This window comes from Oncorhynchus keta, chromosome 12, assembly GCF_023373465.1.
Source record: "Oncorhynchus keta strain PuntledgeMale-10-30-2019 chromosome 12, Oket_V2, whole genome shotgun sequence".
Lineage (NCBI taxonomy): Eukaryota > Metazoa > Chordata > Actinopteri > Salmoniformes > Salmonidae > Oncorhynchus > Oncorhynchus keta.
Window position 1 is genome coordinate 50652147 of NC_068432.1, and position 21432 is coordinate 50673578.

At 47.0% G+C, this 21432-nt stretch overlaps 1 pseudogene; it reads left to right on the forward strand.

Annotated features, from left to right (window-relative positions):
• LOC127906519 (WD repeat-containing protein 7-like) overlaps positions 1-21432 on the forward strand; it is a 131298-nt pseudogene that overhangs the window by 21594 nt on the left and 88272 nt on the right.

Here is a 21432-nt window from a genome sequence, read left to right on the forward strand (position 1 = left end):
GAGATAATACCATGAACACAGAGATAATATGGAACTGAACACAGAGATAATACCATAGATATGGAACTGAACACAGAGAAAATACCATAGATATGGAACTGGCATGGATATATAATACCATATATATGGAACTGAACACAGAGATAATACCATGAATATGGAACTGGCATGGATATATAATACCATATATATGGAACTGAACACAGATATATAATACCATATATATGGAACTGAACACAGAGATAATACCATGAATATGGAACTGGCATGGATATATAATACCATATATATGGAACTGAACACAGAGATAATACCATAGATATGGAACTGAACACAGAGATAATACCATATATATGGAACTGAACACAGAGATAATACCATATATATGGAACTGAACACAGAGATAATACCGTAGATATGGAACTGAACACAGAGATAATACCATAGATATGGAACTGAACACAGAGATAATACCATATATATGGAACTGAACACAGAGATAATACCATAGATATGGAACTGAACACAGAGATAATACCATAGATATGGAACTGAACACAGAGATAATACCATGAATATGGAACTGAACACAGAGGAAATACCATAGATATGGAACTGAACACAGAGATAATACTGTAGATATGGAACTGAACACAGAGATAATACCATAGATATGGAACTGAACACAGAGATAATACCATGAATATGGAACTGAACACAGAGGAAATACCATAGATATGGAACTGAACACAGAGATAATACCATAGATATGGAACTGAACACAGAGATAATACCATAGATATGGAACTGAACACAGAGATAATACCATATATATGGAACTGAACACAGAGATTAAAAACTAGGAAGTAAAGAGCAGGAAGTGACGCCATCAATATGTGCTGTGATTTGTTGATTAAACTCCACTGACATTACAAAAAAATACCTTCCATTGCTTGAGCCACATTAGTTAACACACATTTGAATGAACATTCTACGTTACCATGGAAATAATTACATTACATCACAATCTCAGGCAGCCATTGCGAGTGTACCAGGCAAGTTGCCATGGTTAGAGGTTTCAAGCCCATTCTATTCATTCTGTTTCTATGGATAATACCAGTGTTCATTGTTCTAATGTTCTGTGTTCTAGTTGCTCATATGTCCCTCGGTGACACGGTTCTTCTACAACCGTCGGGAGCCCTTCCACAAGCTGCTGGTCCAGGGAGATTCAGCCGGACGCCTCACCCTCTGGAGCATCCCAGACACCTCGTCGCTGCAGGCCCTCTCCACCGCAACAGGTACCATTTAGTCCACTAGGTGGCGCAAGAGCCCCACATCTGTAGGGCTGCTGTGGGGGAGAATTGGATGGCTTTAATGCCATTGGCTGGCCAAAACCATCCCTCCCAGCGTAGGGAATGTGTAGTCAGTCCATTATTTCCCAAGGTTTTTGTTGTGATATCTGCGGCCTAAAATGCTTGATCTTTGCAGCGACTTTATTGACATTTTGCGATGAAATGTGATCTTTTTTTTTCCATTTTAATTTTAAATAAAGTAATAAAAAGTAATGTGGTCCGTTCTAGTACAATTGTACGCAGAATACATTTCTAAGACTGTGTTTAGACAGACAGGCATCCTAATTTACTAATTGTTCTTAATTTTATCCAGCAGTTGAAAACAAAAAGAATCATGAGTGAGTATAAAGGTGGCTGTGCTGATTTATTTATTTTTGACAGAACTTGCAGATTGGAAGTGACTTCCTCTTGTGTTCCAGCACGAAGTTGAATACAAAACAATTTGCTCCCGCCTTCAGGTAAAACATTGGAAATGGGTTTCGCAGTCTTTAGCGGTGGTTTCTGTTGACTAATAAGATGCCTTCCTGTTTATTGTAATGTCAGTCTTAATGTCAGTAGTCATCAACAACTTCGCACGCTGACAGGGGGAAAACGTGTCTCATGTGGTTCTATTGGGCTGTTTCCTTCAGTAACAGTGGTCAAAATTGCCATCCCTCTTTTGATTGGATCCTTTTGAGATAAAAGTGCGGTGATTGGTCAAAATTGCCATCCCTCTTTTGATTGGATCCTTTTGAGATAAAAGTGCGGTGATTGGCCAAAATTGCCATTCCTCTTTTGATTGGATCCTTTTGAGATAAAAATGTGGTGATTGGTCAAAATTGGGAGCTATTGCATCACATGCATGACTTGGTAGATTTTTTTTTTTGCGTTTGAATTATGTGATCGTGGATTCCTGGAGGGACTGAGTATCACATTCCTCATGATTCCTCTTCATGACTATGCAAAGCCTTTTCTCTGGTCTAAGCCAGGCTGGTCAAATGGGTCTGTTTGGTTCTGTATATAGATAATACTGTTGTTCTCTACTTCCCCTGTCCCTCAGAGCTCCACGTGTCCTCCACCATCTCCCTCCAGGAGGCCTTTGACAAGCTGGCTCCCCTGTCGGCGGGCATCATAGACCAGCTGAGTGTCACGCCCGGGTCGGAGGAGCCCATCAAGGTGACGGCCAGCGTCTACATCCCCTCCCAGGGCAGGCTGGTGTGTGGCAGAGAGGACGGAAGTATCATCCTGGTCCCCGCCACACAGACCGCCATCGTACAGCTGCTGCAGAGAGAACACATGCTGTGAGGGGGTTGGGGGAGAGGGGTGTGTGGCTGTACATGCTGTGAGGGGTGAGGGGGTTAGGGGAGAGGGGTGTGTGGCTGTACATGCTGTGAGGGGGTTGGGGGAGAGGGGTGTGTGGCTGTACATGCTTTAAGGGGTGAGGGGGTTAGGGGAGAGGGGTGTGTGGGTGTATATGCTGTGAGGGGTGAGGGGGTTAGGGGAGAGGGGTGTGTGGGTGTACATGCTGTGAGGGGTGAGGGGTTAGGGGAGAGGGGTGTGTGGCTGTACATGCTGTGAGGGGTGAGGGGGTTAGGGGAGAGGGGTGTGTGGGTGTACATGCTGTGAGGGGGTTGGGGGAGAGGGGTGTGTGGCTGTACATGCTGTGAGGGGTGAGGGGGTTAGGGGAGAGGGGTGTGTGGGTGTACATGCTGTGAGGGGTTAGGGGAGAGGGGTGTGTGGCTGTACATGCTGTGAGGGGTTAGGGGAGAGGGGTGTGTGGGTGTACATGCTGTGAGGGGTTAGGGGAGAGGGGTGTGTGGCTGTACATGCTGTGAGGGTGTTGGGGGAGAGGGGTGTGTGGCTGTACATGCTGTGAGGGGTTAGGGGAGAGGGGTGTGTGGGTGTACATGCTGTGAGGGGTTAGGGGAGAGGGGTGTGTGGGTGTACATGCTGTGAGGGGTTAGGGGAGAGGGGTGTGTGGCTGTACATGCTGCGTAGGGGTGAGGGGGTTAGGGGAGAGGGGTGTGTGGCTGTACATGCTGTGAGGGGTGAGGGGTTAGGGGAGAGGGGGTGTGTGGCTGTACATGCTGTGAGGGGTGAGGGGTTAGGGAGAGGGGTGTGTGGGTGTACATGCTGTGAGGGGTTAGGGGAGAGGGGTGTGTGGGTGTACATGCTGTGAGGGGTTAGGGGAGAGGGGTGTGTGGCTGTACATGCTGTGAGGGGTTAGGGGAGGGGGGTGTGTGGCTGTACATGCTGTGAGGGGTTAGGGGAGAGGGGTGTGTGGCTGTACATGCTGTGAGGGGTTAGGGGAGAGGGGTGTGTGGCTGTACATGCTGTGAGGGGTTAGGGGAGAGGGGTGTGTGGCTGTACATGCTGTGAGGGGTTAGGGGAGAGGGGTGTGTGGCTGTACATGCTGTGAGGGGTTAGGGGGGAGGGGGGTGTGGCTGTACATGCTGTGAGGGGTTAGGGGAGAGGGGTGTGTGGCTGTACATGCTGTGAGGGGTTAGGGGAGAGGGGTGTGTGGCTGTACATGCTGCGTAGCGGTTAGGGGTTAGGGGAGAGGGGTGTGTGGGTGTACATGCTGCGTAGGGGTGAGGGGGTTAGGGGGGAGGGGTGTGTGGGTGTACATACTGCTGTGAGGGGTGTAGGGGAGAGGGGTGAGGGGGTTAGGGGAGAGGGGTGTGTGGGTGTACATGCTGCGTAGGGGTGAGGGGGTTAGGGGAGAGGGGTGTGTGGCTGTACATGCTGCGTGTGTCTGTGGTAGCTGGCTCTTACCAAACTACATTTAATTGAATGCACTGATTGTGTCTGTGGATAAGAGCATCTGCTAAATGACTCAACTGTCTCCTCTCTCTGCAGGCTCACCGTACCCTGAGGGTTAGGGTTAGTGACTGTGTTACTGTCTCCTCTCTCTCCAGGCTGACCCCCTCACCACACCCTGAGGGTTAGGGTTAGTGACTGTCTCCTCTCTCTGCAGGCTCACCACACCCTGAGGGTTAGGGTTAGTGACTGTCTCCTCTCTCTGCAGGCTCACCACACCCTGAGGGTTAGGGCTAGTGACTGTATCCTCTCTCTGCAGGCTCACTGTACCCTGAGGGTTAGGGTTAGTGACTGTCTCCTCTCTCTGCAGGCTCACCACACCCCGAGGGTTAGGGTTAGTGACTGTCTCCTCTCTCTGCAGGCTCACCACACCCTTTGGGTTAGGGTTAGTGACTGTCTCCTCTCTCTGCAGGCTCACCACACCCTGAGGGTTAGGGTTAGTGACTGTCTCCTCTCTCTGCAGGCTCACCACACCCTGAGGGTTAGGGTTAGTGACTGTATCCTCTCTCTGCAGGCTCACCGTACGCTGAGGGTTAGGGTTAGTGACTGTATCCTCTCTCTCCAGTCTAACCCCCCCACCACACCCTGAGGGTTAGGGTTAGTGACTCTCTCCTCTCTCTGCAGGCTCACCACACCCTGAGGGTTAGGGTTAGTGACTGTCTCCTCTCTCTGCAGGCTCACCGTACCCTGAGGGTTAGGGTTAGTGACTGTATCCTCTCTCTGCGCAGGCTCACCGTAACCTGAGGGTTATGGTTAGTGACTGTGTTACTGTCTCCTCTCTCTCCAGGCTGACCCCCTCACCGTACCCTGAGGGTTAGGGTTAGTGACTGTGTTACTGTCTCCTCTCTCTATAGGCTGACCCCCTCACCGTACCCTGAGGGTTAGGGTTAGTGACTGTGTTACTGTCTCCTCTCTCTATAGGCTGACCCCCTCACCGTACCCTGCGGGGTCACCGTAACAAGGTGCCTGCTGTACCCCGCCAGGTGTAGGGCTAGTGACGACCAGCGCTCCTCGGCGGTGTGGACGTCATCGTCCGGGACACAACTTCTCTGCGGAGATGAAAGACGTCTTCTGTGTTCTTCACGGAGGAGAGATCACACAGCTGCTGGTCCCCCTGGGAAGGGAGAGATCACACAGCTGCTGGTCCCCCTGAGAACTGAGATCACACAGCTGCTGGTCCCCCTGAGAACTGGAGAGATCACACAGCTGCTGGTCCCCCTGAGAACTGGAGAGATCACACAGCTGCTGGTCCCCCTGAGAACTGGAGAGTCACACAGCTGCTGGTCCCCCTGAGAACTGGAGAGATCACACCTCTGCTGGTCCCCCTGAGAACTGGAGAGATCACACCTCTGCTGGTCCCCCTGAGAACTGGAGAGATCACACCTCTGCTGGTCCCCCTGAGAACTGGAGAGATCACACCTCTGCTGGTCCCCCTGAGAACTGGAGAGATCACACCTCTGCTGGTCCCCCTGAGAACTGGAGAGATCACACCTCTGCTGGTCCCCCTGAGAACTGGAGAGATCACACAGCTGCTGGTCCCCCCTGAGAACTGGAGAGATCACACCTCTGCTGGTCCCCCTGAGAACTGGAGAGATCACACTCTGCTGGTCCCCCTGAGAACTGGAGAGATCACACAGCTGCTGGTCCCCCCTGAGAACTGGAGAGATCACACCTCTGCTGGTCCCCCCTGAGAACTGGAGAGATCACACAGCTGCTGGTCCCCCCTGAGAACTGGAGAGATCACACAGCTGCTGGTCCCCCCTGAGAACTGGAGAGATCACACAGCTGCTGGTCCCCCCTGAGAACTGGAGAGATCACACAGCTGCTGGTCCCCCCTGAGAACTGGAGAGATCACACCTCTGCTGGTCCCCCCTGAGAACTGGAGAGATCACACAGCTGCTGGTCCCCCCTGAGAACTGGAGAGATCACACCTCTGCTGGTCCCCCCTGAGAACTGGAGAGATCACACAGCTGCTGGTCCCCCTGAGAACTGGAGAGATCACACCTCTGCTGGTCCCCCCTGAGAACTGGAGAGATCACACAGCTGCTGGTCCCCCCCTGAGAACTGCAGCGTGAGCAGAGCTTCACACAAAGTCCTCTTGAATCTTCTCCCCCAGCCCTCATTCTTTTATGAGTGCAATTTTGTAGGTGGGACTGGAATGAGAAGTGGACTAATGTTAATATGCCAAGCCCTTTGAAAGGACTGTAGTGGATTTCATCTCCATCACGGCTGTCCATCAGTGGAGAGAGGAGAGGCCTCCGTCATCATTGATTCTAGTTCTGCCCTCTGATCTCACACAGTGTGCTGCCTCCCTGCTACTTCCCGAGAGAAGAGAAGAGGCTTGTAGCACACAGCCTCATCTCTCCCTCCCTGGGCAGCCATGCCTCCTCTGCCCTTTGTTTGTGTGTGTGTGTGTGTGCCTGCGTGTGTGTGTGTGCCTGCGTGTGTGTGTGTGCCTGCGTGTGTGTGTGCCTGTGTGTGTGTGTGCCTGCGTGTGTGTGTGTGCCTGCGTGTGTGTGTGCCTGCGTGTGTGTGTGTGTGCCTGTGTGTGTGTGATTGACAGGTACCATACCCATGTCCATTATATGTGAGTGGTTCACACTGTAAGTAAGAGTGTCTGTTCTGAGAGAGAATTACCTCCGGGGATCTTAATGACCTGTTTAGTTATGCGGGCGCTCTATAGCATGTCGATCCGCCTACTTAAGGAGCCAGGCCATTTAATTGATACGTGTGAGAGGGAGAGCGGAGCAGGAGATGGGCTAGCTCCGAGGCTGGCGGCGGGGGGGATCCATAATATCGGTTGTACTGTGTACACTGTAGTGAGGAGGGCATGGCAGCGCCTCTTCCCCTTCAGGAGGTTGAAAATATTTTGCATGGTCCTTTTGGATTCTGAAGAAGTTCTACAGCTGCACCATCGAGAGCATCTTGACTAGCTGCATCACCGCTTGGTATGACAACCCCCCCTAGACTTGATCGCAAAGAGATACAGAGGATGGTGCTCCCTGCCATCAAGGGACTTCTATATTGGGCGATTTCAGAGGATGGGCGGAAAAATTGCGAATGACTCCAGCCACACAAACCATGAACTATTCACTCGACCTACCATCCGGCAAACGCTACCAGAGCATCGGCTCTCGTACCAACCGTCTGAGACAGCTTTTACCCCAAGCCTTAAGACTGTTAAATAGCCATAAGACGGCTGAATAAATGGTTACCCGGGCTATCTTGCACTGACCCTCATACACACTCACAAGACTATATATACACACAATATACACACTATATACACATACACACTCACAATACTATATATACACACAATATACACATACACACTCACAATACTATATATACACACAATATACACACTATATACACATACACACTCACAATACTATATATACACACTATATACACACTATATACACATACACACTCACAATACTATATATACACACAATATACACATACACACTCACAATACTATATATATACACAATATACACATACACACTCACAATACTATATATACACAATATACACACTATATACACACAATATACACACTATATACACATACACACTCACAATACTATATATACACACAATATACACATACACACTCACAAGACTATATATATACACTATATACACATACACACTCACACTCACAAGACTATATATACACACAATATACACATACACACTCACAATACTATATATACACACAATATACACATACACACTCACAAGACTATATATACACACAATATACACATGCACACTCAAAAGACTATATATACACACAATATACACATGCACACTCAAAAGACTATATATACACACTATATACACATACACACTCACAAGACTATATATACACACAATATACACAAACACACTCACAAGACTATATATACACAATATACACATACACACTCACAACACCATATATACACACACAATATACAGATACACACTCACAAGACCATATATACACACAATATACACATACACACTCACAAGACTATATATACACACAATATACACATACACACTCACAAGACTATATATACACACAATATACACATACACACTCACAAGACTATATATACACACAATATACACATACACACTCACAAGACCATATATACACACAATATACACATACACACTCACAAGACTATATATACACACTATATACACACTATATACACATTCACACTCACAAGCCTATATATACACACTATATACACATTCACACTCACAAGACTATATATACACACTATATACACACTATATACACATTCACACTCACAAGCCTATATATACACACTATATACACACTATATACACACTATATACACATTCACTCTCACAAGACTATATATACACACTAAAAACACATACACACTCACAAGACTATATATACACACTATATACACACTATATACACACTATATACACATTCACAAGACTATATATACACACAATATACACACACACTCACAAGACTATATATACACACAATATACATATACACACTCACAAGACTATATATACACACAATATACACATACACACTCACAAGACTATATATACACACTATATACACACTATATACACACTATATACACATTCACACTCACAAGACTATATATACACACTATATACACATGACTGTAAGTCGCCATTGATCTGGTACTTCCTGTATATAGCTCCACATTGATCTGGTACTTCCTGTATACAGCTCTAATTGAACTGGTACTTCCTGTATATAGCTCCACATTGATCTGGTACTCCCTGTATATCGCTCCACATTGATCTGGTACTTCCTGTATATAGCTCCACATTGATCTGGTACTCCCTGTATATCGCTCCACATTGATCTGGTACTCCCTGTATATAGCTCCACATTGATCTGGTACTCCCTGTATATCGCTCCACATTGATCTGGTACTTCCTGTATATAGCTCCACATTGATCTGGTACTTCCTGTATATAGATCCACATTGATCTGGTACTTCCTGTATATAGATCCACATTGATCTGGTACTTCCTGTATATAGCTCCACATTGATCTGGTACTTCCTGTATATAGCTCCACATTGATCTGGTACTCCCTGTATATCGCTCCACATTGATCTGGTACTCCCTGTATATAGCTCCACATTGATCTGGTACTCCCTGTATATCGCTCCACATTGATCTGGTACTTCCTGTATATAGCTCCACATTGATCTGGTACTTCCTGTATATAGATCCACATTGATCTGGTACTTCCTGTATATAGATCCACATTGATCTGGTACTTCCTGTATATAGCTCCACATTGATCTGGTACTTCCTGTATATAGCTCCACATTGATCTGGTACTTCCTGTATATAGCTCCATATTGATCTGGTACTTCCTGTATATAGCTCCACATTGATCTGGTACTAGTACTTCCTGTATATAGCTCCACATTGATCTGGTACTTCCTGTATATAGCTCCACATTGCTCTGGTACTTCCTGTATATAGCTCCACATTGATCTGGTACTGGTACTTCCTGTATATAGCCCCACATTGATCTGGTACTTCCTGTATATAGCTCCACATTGATCTTGTACTTCCCGTATATAGCTCCACATTGATCTGGTACTTCCTGTATATAGCTCCACATTGATCTGGTACTTCCTGTATATAGCTCCATGAGGCCAGACCACGTTGTAATACTGTTTAACAGATGCCCTGCCTTACCCTCTTTCTACAAGGCCTAGTCTACGGGAGGCCTAGTCTTCGGGAGGCCTAGTCTACGGGAGGCCTAGTCTACGGGAGGCCTAGTCTACGGGAGGCCTAGTCTACGGGAGGCCTAGTCTACGGGAGGCCTAGTCTACGAGAGGCCTAGTCTACGAGAGGCCTAGTCTACGAGAGGCCCAGTCTACGAGAGGCCCAGTCTACGAGAGGCCCAGTCTACGAGAGGCCCAGTCTACGAGAGGCCCAGTCTACGGGAGGCCCAGTCTACGGGAGGCCCAGTCTACGGGAGGCCCAGTCTACGAGAGGCCCAGTCTACGGGAGGCCCAGTCTACGGGAGGCCCAGTCTACGGGAGGCCCAGTCTACGGGAAAGATGGGGAGGCCCAGTCAACGGGAGGCCCAGTCTACGGGAGGCCCAGTCTACGAGAGGCCCAGTCTACGGGAGGCCCAGTCTACGGGAGGCCCAGTCTACGGGAGGCCCAGTCTACGGGAGGCCCAGTCTACGGGAGGCCCAGTCTACGGGAAAGAGGGTAAGGCAGGGCATCTGTTAAACAGTATTACAACGTGGTCTGGCCTCATTGAGCTATATACAGGAAGTACAAGAGGCCCAGTCTACGAGAGGCCCAGTCTACGAGAGGCCCAGTCTACGAGAGGCCTAGTCTACGAGAAAGATGGTAAGGCAGGGCATCTGTTAAACAGTATTACAACGTGGTCTGGCCTCACGGAGCTATATACTGGAAGTACGAGAGGCCCAGTCTACGGGAGGCCCAGTCTACGGGAGGCCCAGTCTACGGGAGGCCCAGTCTACGGGAGGCCCAGTCTACGGGAGGCCCAGTCTACGAGAGGCCCAATCATATTTGTATTCATATTTTGTTAATGGCTATAGAAATGCAGTCAGGTAATGAACTCATTATTATACATCAACATTTTAATTTGATTTACAATTATTCATTGTAAATAATTATTGAATTATATATATATATATATATATATATTTAAAAATATATATTTGTTTTATATAGTCTACATAATTACCCTGTACGTCACATTGGATTACACCTTTTTGTATCAGGAATAAATAAACATTAACAAGTTATACTTCCCATTGTGTTTCATTTATCATTGCTTTAACAATATGGTAATATCTGCATTCTTTAAAAAAAAAAGAAGAAAATAGTGTAGGTTTTTGCATGAAATAATATAATTATTGAATCTCAGGTCTAGACCTACAGGTTTAGAACCTACAGGTCTAGAACCTACAGGTTTAGAACCTACAGGTTTAGAACCTACAGGTTTAGAACCTACAGGTTTAGAACCTACAGGTTTAGAACCTACAGGTTTAGAACCTACAGGTCTAGAACCTACAGGTTTAGAACCTACAGGTCTAGAACCTACAGGTTTAGAACCTACAGGTTTAGAACCTACAGGTTTAGAACCTACAGGTCTAGAACCTACAGGTTTAGAACCTACAGGTTTAGAACCTACAGGTTTAGAACCTACAGGTCTAGAACCTACAGGTTTAGAACCTACAGGTCTAGAACCTACAGGTCTAGAACCTACAGGTCTAGAACCTACAGGTCTAGAGCCTACAGGTCTAGAGCCTACAGGTTTAGAACCTACAGGTCTAGAACCTACAGGTCTAGAACCTACAGGTTTAGAACCTACACAAGTGCCTCGGACAATGTGGTAAACTGTTTTCCACTGAATGTTTCTTTCTTTGATTTGCTCGCCTCACTTTTCTGGGGGGGAAAATCTGTTGAACACTGAATATATATTATATATACATATTTTTCTGGCCTTATTGTGTATTTTCTTTTACACCAGGTGTATTCGGTGCATGTGAAATAACATTTGATTTACTTCTCCCTCCTGGTTGGATATGAAAGAGACACTTCCTCTAGAGCTGAATTAAGAGCATTTTTAAACTCTCCCTGTATTTGACTTGTCTGTCTAGCCTAGACCCCTGGTGTGTACAGTAACCCTGGCCTGAGTAAGCTTGTTCCCATCCCTAGTCCTGGTACAGTAACCCTGGCCTGAGTAAGCTTGTTTCCATCCCTAACCCTTGGTACAGTACAGTAACACTGGCCTGAGTAAGCTTGTTTCCAACCCTAGTCCTTGGTACAGTAACCCTGGCCTGAGTAAGCTTGTTTCCAACCCTAGTCCTGGTACAGTACAGTAACCCTGGCCTGAGTAAGCTTGTTTCCAACCCTAGTCCTGGTACAGTACAGTAACCCTGGCCTGAGTAAGCTTGTTTCCAACCCTAGTCCTGGTACAGTACAGTAACCCTGGCCTGAGTAAGCCAACCCTAGTCCTGGTACAGTACAGTAACCCTGGCCTGAGTAAGCTTGTTTCCAACCCTAGTCCTGGTACAGTACAGTAACCCTGGCCTGAGTAAGCTTGTTTCCAACCCTAGTCCTTGGTACAGTACAGTAACCCTGGCCTGAGTAAGCTTGTTTCCAACCCTAGTCCTGGTACAGTACAGTAACCCTGGCCTGAGTAAGCTTGTTTCCAACCCTAGTCCTGGTACAGTACAGTAACCCTGGCCTGAGTTTCCAAAGCTTGTTGGCCTGAGTAAGCTTGTTTCCAACCCTAGTCCTGGTACAGTACAGTAACCCTGGCCTGAGTAAGCTTGTTTCCAACCTAGTCCTGGTACAGTACAGTAACCCTGGCCTGAGTAAGCTTGTTTCCAACCCTAGTCCTGGTACAGTACAGTAACCCTGGCCTGAGTAAGCTTGTTTCCAACCCTAGTCCTGGTTACAGTAACCCTTTCTTGTTTCCAACCCTAGTCCTGGTACAGTACAGTAACCCTGGCCTGAGTAAGCTTGTTTCCAACCCTAGTCCTGGTACAGTACAACTGGCCTAGTCCTGGTCCTACAGTACAGTAACCCTGGCCTGAGTAAGCTTGTTTCCAACCCTAGTCCTGGTACAGTACAGTAACCCTGGCCTGAGTAAGCTTGTTTCCAACCCTAGTCCTGGTACAGTAACCCTGGCCTGAGTAAGCTTGTTTCCAACCCTAGTCCTTACAGTACAGTAACCCTGGCCTGAGTAACAACCCTAGTCCTGGTACAGTACAGTAACCCTGGCCTGAGTAAGCTTGTTTCCAACCCTAGTCCTGGTACAGTACAGTAACCCTGGCCTGAGTAAGCTTGTTTCCAACCCTAGTCCTGGTACAGTACAGTAACCCTGGCCTGAGTAAGCTTGTTTCCAACCCTAGTCCTGGTACAGTACAGTAACCCTGGCCTGAGTAAGCTTGTTTCCAACCCTAGTCCTGGTACAGTACAGTAACCCTGGCCTGAGTAAGCTTGTTTCCAACCCTAGTCCTGGTACAGTACAGTAACCCTGGCCTGAGTAAGCTTGTTTCCAACCCTAGTCCTGGTACAGTACAGTAACCTGGCCAGTACAGTGGTACAACAGTAACTGGCCTGAGTAAGCTTGTTTCCAACCCTAGTCCTGGTACAGTACAGTAACCCTGGCCTGAGTAAGCTTGTTTACCATCCCTAGTCCTGGTACAGTAACCCTGGCCTGAGTAAGCTTGTTTCCAACCCTAGTCCTGGTACAGTACAGTAACCCTGGCCTGAGTAAGCTTGTTTCCAACCCTAGTCCTGGTACAGTACAGTAACCCTGGCCTGAGTAAGCTTGTTTCCAACCCTAGTCCTGGTACAGTACAGTAACACTGGCCTGAGTAAGCTTGTTTCCAACCCTAGTCCTGGTACAGTACAGTAACCCTGGCCTGAGTAAGCTTGTTTCCAACCCTAGTCCTGGTACAGTACAGTAACCCTGGCCTGAGTAAGCTTGTTTCCAACCCTAGTCCTGGTACAGTACAGTAACACTGGCCTGAGTAAGCTTGTTTCCAACCCTAGTCCTGGTACAGTACAGTAACCCTGGCCTGAGTAAGCTTGTTTCCAACCCTAGTCCTGGTACAGTACAGTAACCCTGGCCTGAGTAAGCTTGTTTCCAACCCTAGTCCTTGGTACAGTAACACTGGCCTGAGTAAGCTTGTTTCCAACCCTAGTCCTGGTACAGTAACCCTGGCCTGAGTAAGCTCGTTTCCAACCCTAGTCCTGGTACAGTACAGTAACACTGGCCTGAGTAAGCTTGTTTCCAACCCTAGTCCTGTTATAGTAACACTGGCCTGAGTAAGCTTGTTTCCATCCCTAGTCCTGGTACAGTACAGTAACCCTGGCCTGAGTAAGCTTGTTTCCAACCCTAGTCCTGGTACAGTACAGTTACCCTGGCCTGAGTAAGCTTGTTTCCAACCCTAGTCCTGGTACAGTACAGTAACACTGGCCTGAGTAAGCTTGTTTCCAACCCTAGTCCTGGTACAATACAGTAACACTGGCCTGAGTAAGCTTGTTTCCAACCCTAGTCCTGGTACAATACAGTAACACTGGCCTGAGTAAGCTCGTTTCCAACCCTAGTCCTGGTACAGTAACCCTGGCCTGAGTAAGCTTGTTTCCAACCCTAGTCCTGGTATAGTAACACTGGCCTGAGTAAGCTTGTTTCCATCCCTAGTCCTGGTACAGTACAGTAACCCTGGCCTGAGTAAGCTTGTTTCCAACCCTAGTCCTGGTACAGTACAGTAACACTGGCCTGAGTAAGCTTGTTTCCAACCCTAGTCCTGGTACAGTACAGTAACCCTGGCCTGAGTAAGCTTGTTTCCAACCCTAGTCCTGGTACAGTACAGTAACACTGGCCTGAGTAAGCTTGTTTCCAACCCTAGTCCTGGTACAGTACAGTAACACTGGCCTGAGTAAGCTTGTTTCCAACCCTAGTCCTGGTACAGTACAGTAACCCTGGCCTGAGTAAGCTTGTTTCCAACCCTAGTCCTGGTACAGTACAGTAACACTGGCCTGAGTAAGCTTGTTTCCATCCCTAGTCCTGGTACAGTACAGTAACACTGGCCTGAGTAAGCTTGTTTCCAACCCTAGTCCTTGGTACAGTACAGTAACCCTGGCCTGATTAAGCTTGTTTCCATCCCTAGTCCTGGTACAGTAACCCTGGCCTGAGTAAGCTTGTTTCCAACCCTAGTCCTGGTACAGTACAGTAACCCTGGCCTGAGTAAGCTTGTTTCCAACCCTAGTCCTGGTACAGTACAGTAACCCTGGCCTGAGTAAGCTTGTTTCCAACCCTAGTCCTTGGTACAGTACAGTAACACTGGCCTGAGTAAGCTTGTTTCCAACCCTAGTCCTGGTATAGTACAGTAACCCTGGCCTGAGTAAGCTTGTTTCCAACCCTAGTCCTGGTACAGTACAGTAACCCTGGCCTGAGTAAGCTTGTTTCCAACCCTAGTCCTGGTACAGTACAGTAACACTGGCCTGAGTAAGCTTGTTTCCAACCCTAGTCCTGGTACAGTACAGTAACCCTGGCCTGAGTAAGCTTGTTTCCAACCCTAGTCCTGGTACAGTACAGTAACCCTGGCCTGAGTAAGCTTGTTTCCAACCCTAGTCCTGGTATAGTAACACTGGCCTGAGTAAGCTTGTTTCCAACCCTAGTCCTGGTACAGTAACCCTGGCCTGAGTAAGCTCGTTTCCAACCCTAGTCCTTGGTACAGTACAGTAACACTGGCCTGAGTAAGCTTGTTTCCAACCCTAGTCCTGTTATAGTAACACTGGCCTGAGTAAGCTTGTTTCCATCCCTAGTCCTGGTACAGTACAGTAACCCTGGCCTGAGTAAGCTTGTTTCCAACCCTAGTCCTGGTACAGTACAGTTACCCTGGCCTGAGTAAGCTTGTTTCCAACCCTAGTCCTGGTACAGTACAGTAACACTGGCCTGAGTAAGCTTGTTTCCAACCCTAGTCCTGGTACAATACAGTAACACTGGCCTGAGTAAGCTTGTTTCCAACCCTAGTCCTGGTACAATACAGTAACACTGGCCTGAGTAAGCTCGTTTCCAACCCTAGTCCTGGTACAGTAACCCTGGCCTGAGTAAGCTTGTTTCCAACCCTAGTCCTGGTATAGTAACACTGGCCTGAGTAAGCTTGTTTCCATCCCTAGTCCTGGTACAGTACAGTAACCCTGGCCTGAGTAAGCTTGTTTCCAACCCTAGTCCTGGTACAGTACAGTAACACTGGCCTGAGTAAGCTTGTTTCCAACCCTAGTCCTGGTACAGTACAGTAACCCTGGCCTGAGTAAGCTTGTTTCCAACCCTAGTCCTGGTACAGTACAGTAACACTGGCCTGAGTAAGCTTGTTTCCAACCCTAGTCCTGGTACAGTACAGTAACACTGGCCTGAGTAAGCTTGTTTCCAACCCTAGTCCTGGTACAGTACAGTAACCCTGGCCTGAGTAAGCTTGTTTCCAACCCTAGTCCTGGTACAGTACAGTAACACTGGCCTGAGTAAGCTTGTTTCCAACCCTAGTCCTGGTACAGTACAGTAACACTGGCCTGAGTAAGCTTGTTTCCAACCCTAGTCCTGGTACAGTACAGTAACCCTGGCCTGAGTAAGCTTGTTTCCAACCCTAGTCCTGGTACAGTACAGTAACCCTGGCCTGAGTAAGCTTGTTTCCAACCCTAGTCCTGGTACAGTACAGTAACCCTGGCCTGAGTAAGCTTGTTTCCAACCCTAGTCCTGGTACAGTAACCCTGGCCTGAGTAAGCTTGTTCCCAACCCTAGTCCTGGTACAGTACAGTAACCCTGCCTGAGTAAGCTTGTTTCCAACCCTAGTCCTGGTACAGTAACCCTGGCCTGAGTAAGCTTGTTCCCAACCCTAGTCCTGGTACAGTACAGTAACCCTGGCCTGAGTAAGCTTGTTCCCAACCCTAGTCCTGGTACAGTACAGTAACCCTGGCCTGAGTAAGCTTGTTCCCAACCCTAGTCCTGGTACAATACAGTAACCCTGGCCTGAGTAAGCTTGTTTCCAACCCTAGTCCTGGAACAGTACAGTAACCCTGGCCTGAGTAAGCTTGTTCCCAACCCTAGTCCTGGTACAGTACAGTAACCCTGGCCTGAGTAAGCTTGTTCCCAACCCTAGTCCTGGTACAGTACAGTAACCCTGGCCTGAGGAGTCGATCGTTAAATGCCCTGCGGTAGCAGCCAGTGGTAGCAGGTGTGGTGACAGTGATGAAGAGTGATGATTCCTGTAACTCTCTCGTGGTCAAGGTTTCCTGTAACTCTCTCGTGGTCAAGGTTTCCTGTAACTCTCTCGTGGTCAAGGTTTCCTGTAACTCTCTCGTGGTCAAGGTTTCCTGTAACTCTCTCGTGGTCAAGGTTTCCTGTAACTCTCTCGTGGTCAAGGTTTCCTGTACCTCTCTCGTGGTCAAGGTTTCCTGTACCTCTCTCGTGGTCAAGGTTTCCTGTAACTCTCTCATGGTCAAGGTTTCCTGTAACTCTCGTGGTCAAGGTTTCTCTGCTTTCAGTTTCTCCACACTCCCTCCCTCCCCTCTCTCCCTCCCGGTCTCCCTCCCTCCCGGTCTCCCTCCCCCGGTCTCCCTCCCTCTCTCCCGGTCCCCCTCCCTCCCGGTCTCCCTCCCTCTCTCCCGGTCTCCCTCCCTCCCGGTCTCCCTCCCTCCCTCTCCCTCCCTTCCGGTCTCCCTCCCTCCCAGTCTCCCTCCATCTCTACCTCCCGGTCTCACTCTCTCCCTCCCTCCCGGTCTCCCTCCATCTCTACCTCCCGGTCTCCTTCCCTCCCTTCCTCCCAGTCTTCCTCTCTCCCTCCCTTCCTCCCGGTCTACCTCCATCTCTACCTCCCGGTCTCCTTCCCTCCCGTCCTCCCGGTCTCCCTTCCTCCCTTCCTGTCTACCTGACAGACAAATGGGATTATTGTATTTATTTTTGGGGCAATATTTTCTGTCCTTGTACCATGCCTCTTGTACCAGAGTGTGTGTTACTGTGTGTGTGTGTGTACTTTAATAAGTCCCAGACAGATTGTGTAGTGTTTTTGACATGTTGTGCTGAATCTCTGTCGGCGGAAAGCCTTCAAGGATGTTGCTCCTGGCAACAGTTCCATCTCTCTTCCTGTCTTGAGTTATGTCTATGACAGCAGCGGTGGCTGGTAATTTACTTTCAGAAGGGCCTGAGCAGCCTCCTCATCAGACCAACATTATTACAGAACGATTGCCACTCCAAAAAACAACTTCTCTTTTTGGCATCGATGTGAGTCAGAAACATTTTTTTTTTTGTTGTTGTTGTCAAAAGTTACTACAAACTGTAAATAGATCCAAAACGTAGATTTACAAGATGATGGGGGGGAAAATGTTGTCACGGAATGAAGGTCACCGTAAGTTTTCCTTGTGAAAACAGCTGGCAATACCCAAGTAATCATCACTCCTGCCCACAGCTGGCAATACTCAAGTAATCATCACTCCTGCCCACAGCTGGCAATACCCAAGTAATCATCACTCCTGCCCACAGCTGGCAATACCCAAGTAATCATCACTCCTGCCCACAGCTGGCAATACCCAAGTAATCATCACTCCTGCCCACAGCTGGCAATACTCAAGTAATCATCACTCCTGCCCACAGCTGGCAATACTCAAGTAATCATCACTCCTGCCCACAGCTGGCAATACTCAAGTAATCATCACTCCTGCCCACAGCTGGCAATACCCAAGTAATCATCACTCCTGCCCACAGCTGGCAATACTCAAGTAATCATCACTCCTGCCCACAGCTGGCAATACTCAAGTAATCATCTCTCCTGCCCACAGCTGGCAATACTCAAGTAATCATCACTCCTGCCCACAGCTGGCAATACTCAAGTAATCATCACTCCTGCCCACAGCTGGCAATACTCAAGTAATCATCTCTCCTGCCACAGCTGGCAATACTCAAGTAATCATCTCTCCTGCCCACAGCTGGCAATACTCAAGTAATCATCTCTCCTGCCCACAGCTGGCAATACCCAAGTAATCATCTCTCCTGCCCACAGCTGGCAATACCCAAGTAATCATCTCTCCTGCCCACAGCTGGCAATACCCAAGTAATCATCTCTCCTGCCCACAGCTGGCAATACCCAAGTAATCATCACTCCTGCCCACAGCTGGCAATACTCAAGTAATCATCACTCCTGCCCACAGCTGGCAATACTCAAGTAATCATCACTCCTGCCCACAGATCGTGATGCCCATGATCAATTTGGTTTAACGTTCCAGCATGGCCCTTGTAATGCCAGATTAATGGGTTCAATTCCCGGGACCAACCACAAGCCCCTATGAGGCAAGTTTACTGACCATCAGTAAATTACACAATGTAGATGCAACTATTTATTTAAATGTCAACAGCTCCAAATTTCATTGACTTAAAAAAACTCAAACCAACTAGAATTTGTAGAAATTCACGTACAAATATTGAACACATCTAATGAGACAACTAAAATCTATGCAGTCTTCAACATATTGTTCCATTTACAATCCCTAAATATCCTCAGAGAATCCAATGTCAAACTCATTTTGCCACAGTTGTACACCAGCCAGCTGTTGTTAATTGTTGACTAGCACTAGATAAACCTAGTCGACTTCAATAAGGAAAAGTATGCCACAACAGGAAGTTCAGCCCCCTTTAACATCTGCCTCGAAAAACAAAACAAACAAAAAACCTGCCAAGTTTTTCTCCCTGGTAACAATCCCAGAACATGGAGATGGGTTAGGGTTCATTTCATTATTGTCTGTCACCATGGAGATGGGTTAGGGTTAATTTCATTATTGTCTGTCACCATGGAGATGGGTTAGGGTTAATTTCATTATTGTCTGTCACCATGGAGATGGGTTAGGGTTAATTTCATTATTGTCTGTCACCATGGAGATGGGTTAGGGTTAATTTCATTATTGTCTGTCACCATGGAGATGGGTTAGGGTTAATTTCATTGTTGTCACCATGGAGATGGGTTAGGGTTCATTTCATTATTGTCTGTCACCATGGAGATGGGTTAGGGTTAATTTCATTATTGTCTGTCACCATGGAGATGGGTTAGGGTTAATTTCATTATTGTCTGTCACCATGGAGATGGGTTAGGGTTAATTTCATTATTGTCTGTCACCATGGAGATGGGTTAGGGTTAATTTCATTATCGTCTGTCACCATGGAGATGGGTTAGGGTTAATTTCATTATTGTCTGTCACCATGGAGATGGGTTAGGGTTAATTTCATTATTGTCTGTCACCATGGAGATGGGTTAGGGTTAATTTCATTGTTGTCTGTCACCATGGAGATGGGTTAGGGTTAATTTCATTATTGTCTGTCACCATGGAGATGGGTTAGGGTTAATTTCATTGTTGTCTGTCACCATGGAGATGGGTTAGGGTTAATTTCATTGTTGTCACCATGGAGATGGGTTAGGGTTAATTTCATTGTTGTCACCATGGAGATGGGTTAGGGTTAATTTCATTACACACACACACACACACACATACACATACGATACGTACTCTACATTACACACACACACACACATACACATACGATACGTACTCTACACACACACACACATACGATACGTACTCTACACACACACACACATACGATACGTACTCTACACACACATACACATACGATACGTACTCTACACACACATACACATACGATACGTACTCTACACACACACACACATACGATACGTACTCTACACACACACACACATACGATACGTACTCTACACACACACACACATACGATACGTACTCTACACACACACACACATACGATACGTACTCTACACACACACACACATACGATACGTACTCTACACACACACACACATACGATACGTACTCTACACACACATACGATACGTACTCCTATACACACACATACGATACGTACTCTACACACACATACACATACGATACGTACTCTACACACACACACATACGATATGTACTCTACACACACATACGATACGTACTCTACACACACATACACATACGATACGTACTCTGGTACACACACACACACATACGATATGTACTCTACACACACATACACATACGATACGTCTACACACACACACACATACGATATGTACTCTACACACACACACACATACGATACGTACTCTACACACACACACACATACGATACGTACTCTACACACACACACACATACGATACGTACTCTACACACACATACACATACGATACGTACTCTACACACACACACACATACGATATGTACTCTACACACACATACACATACGATACGTACTCTACACACACATACACATACGATACGTACTCTACACACACATACACATACGATACGTACTCTACACACACACACACATACGATACGTACTCTACACACACATACACATACGATACGTACTCTACACACACACACACACATACGATACGTACTCTACACACACATACGATACGTACTCTACACACACACACACATACGATACGTACTCTACACACACGTACACACGGATATAGTAAAATGTTATGAAATGTTCGGAAAGTATTCAGACCCCCTTGACTTTTTCACACATTTTTTTAACGTTACAGCCTTACCAATTTGTAAGTCGCTCTGGATAAGAGCGTCTGCTAAATGACTTAAATGTAAATGTTATTCTAAACTTGATTAAATGATAATTTTTTTCTCATCAA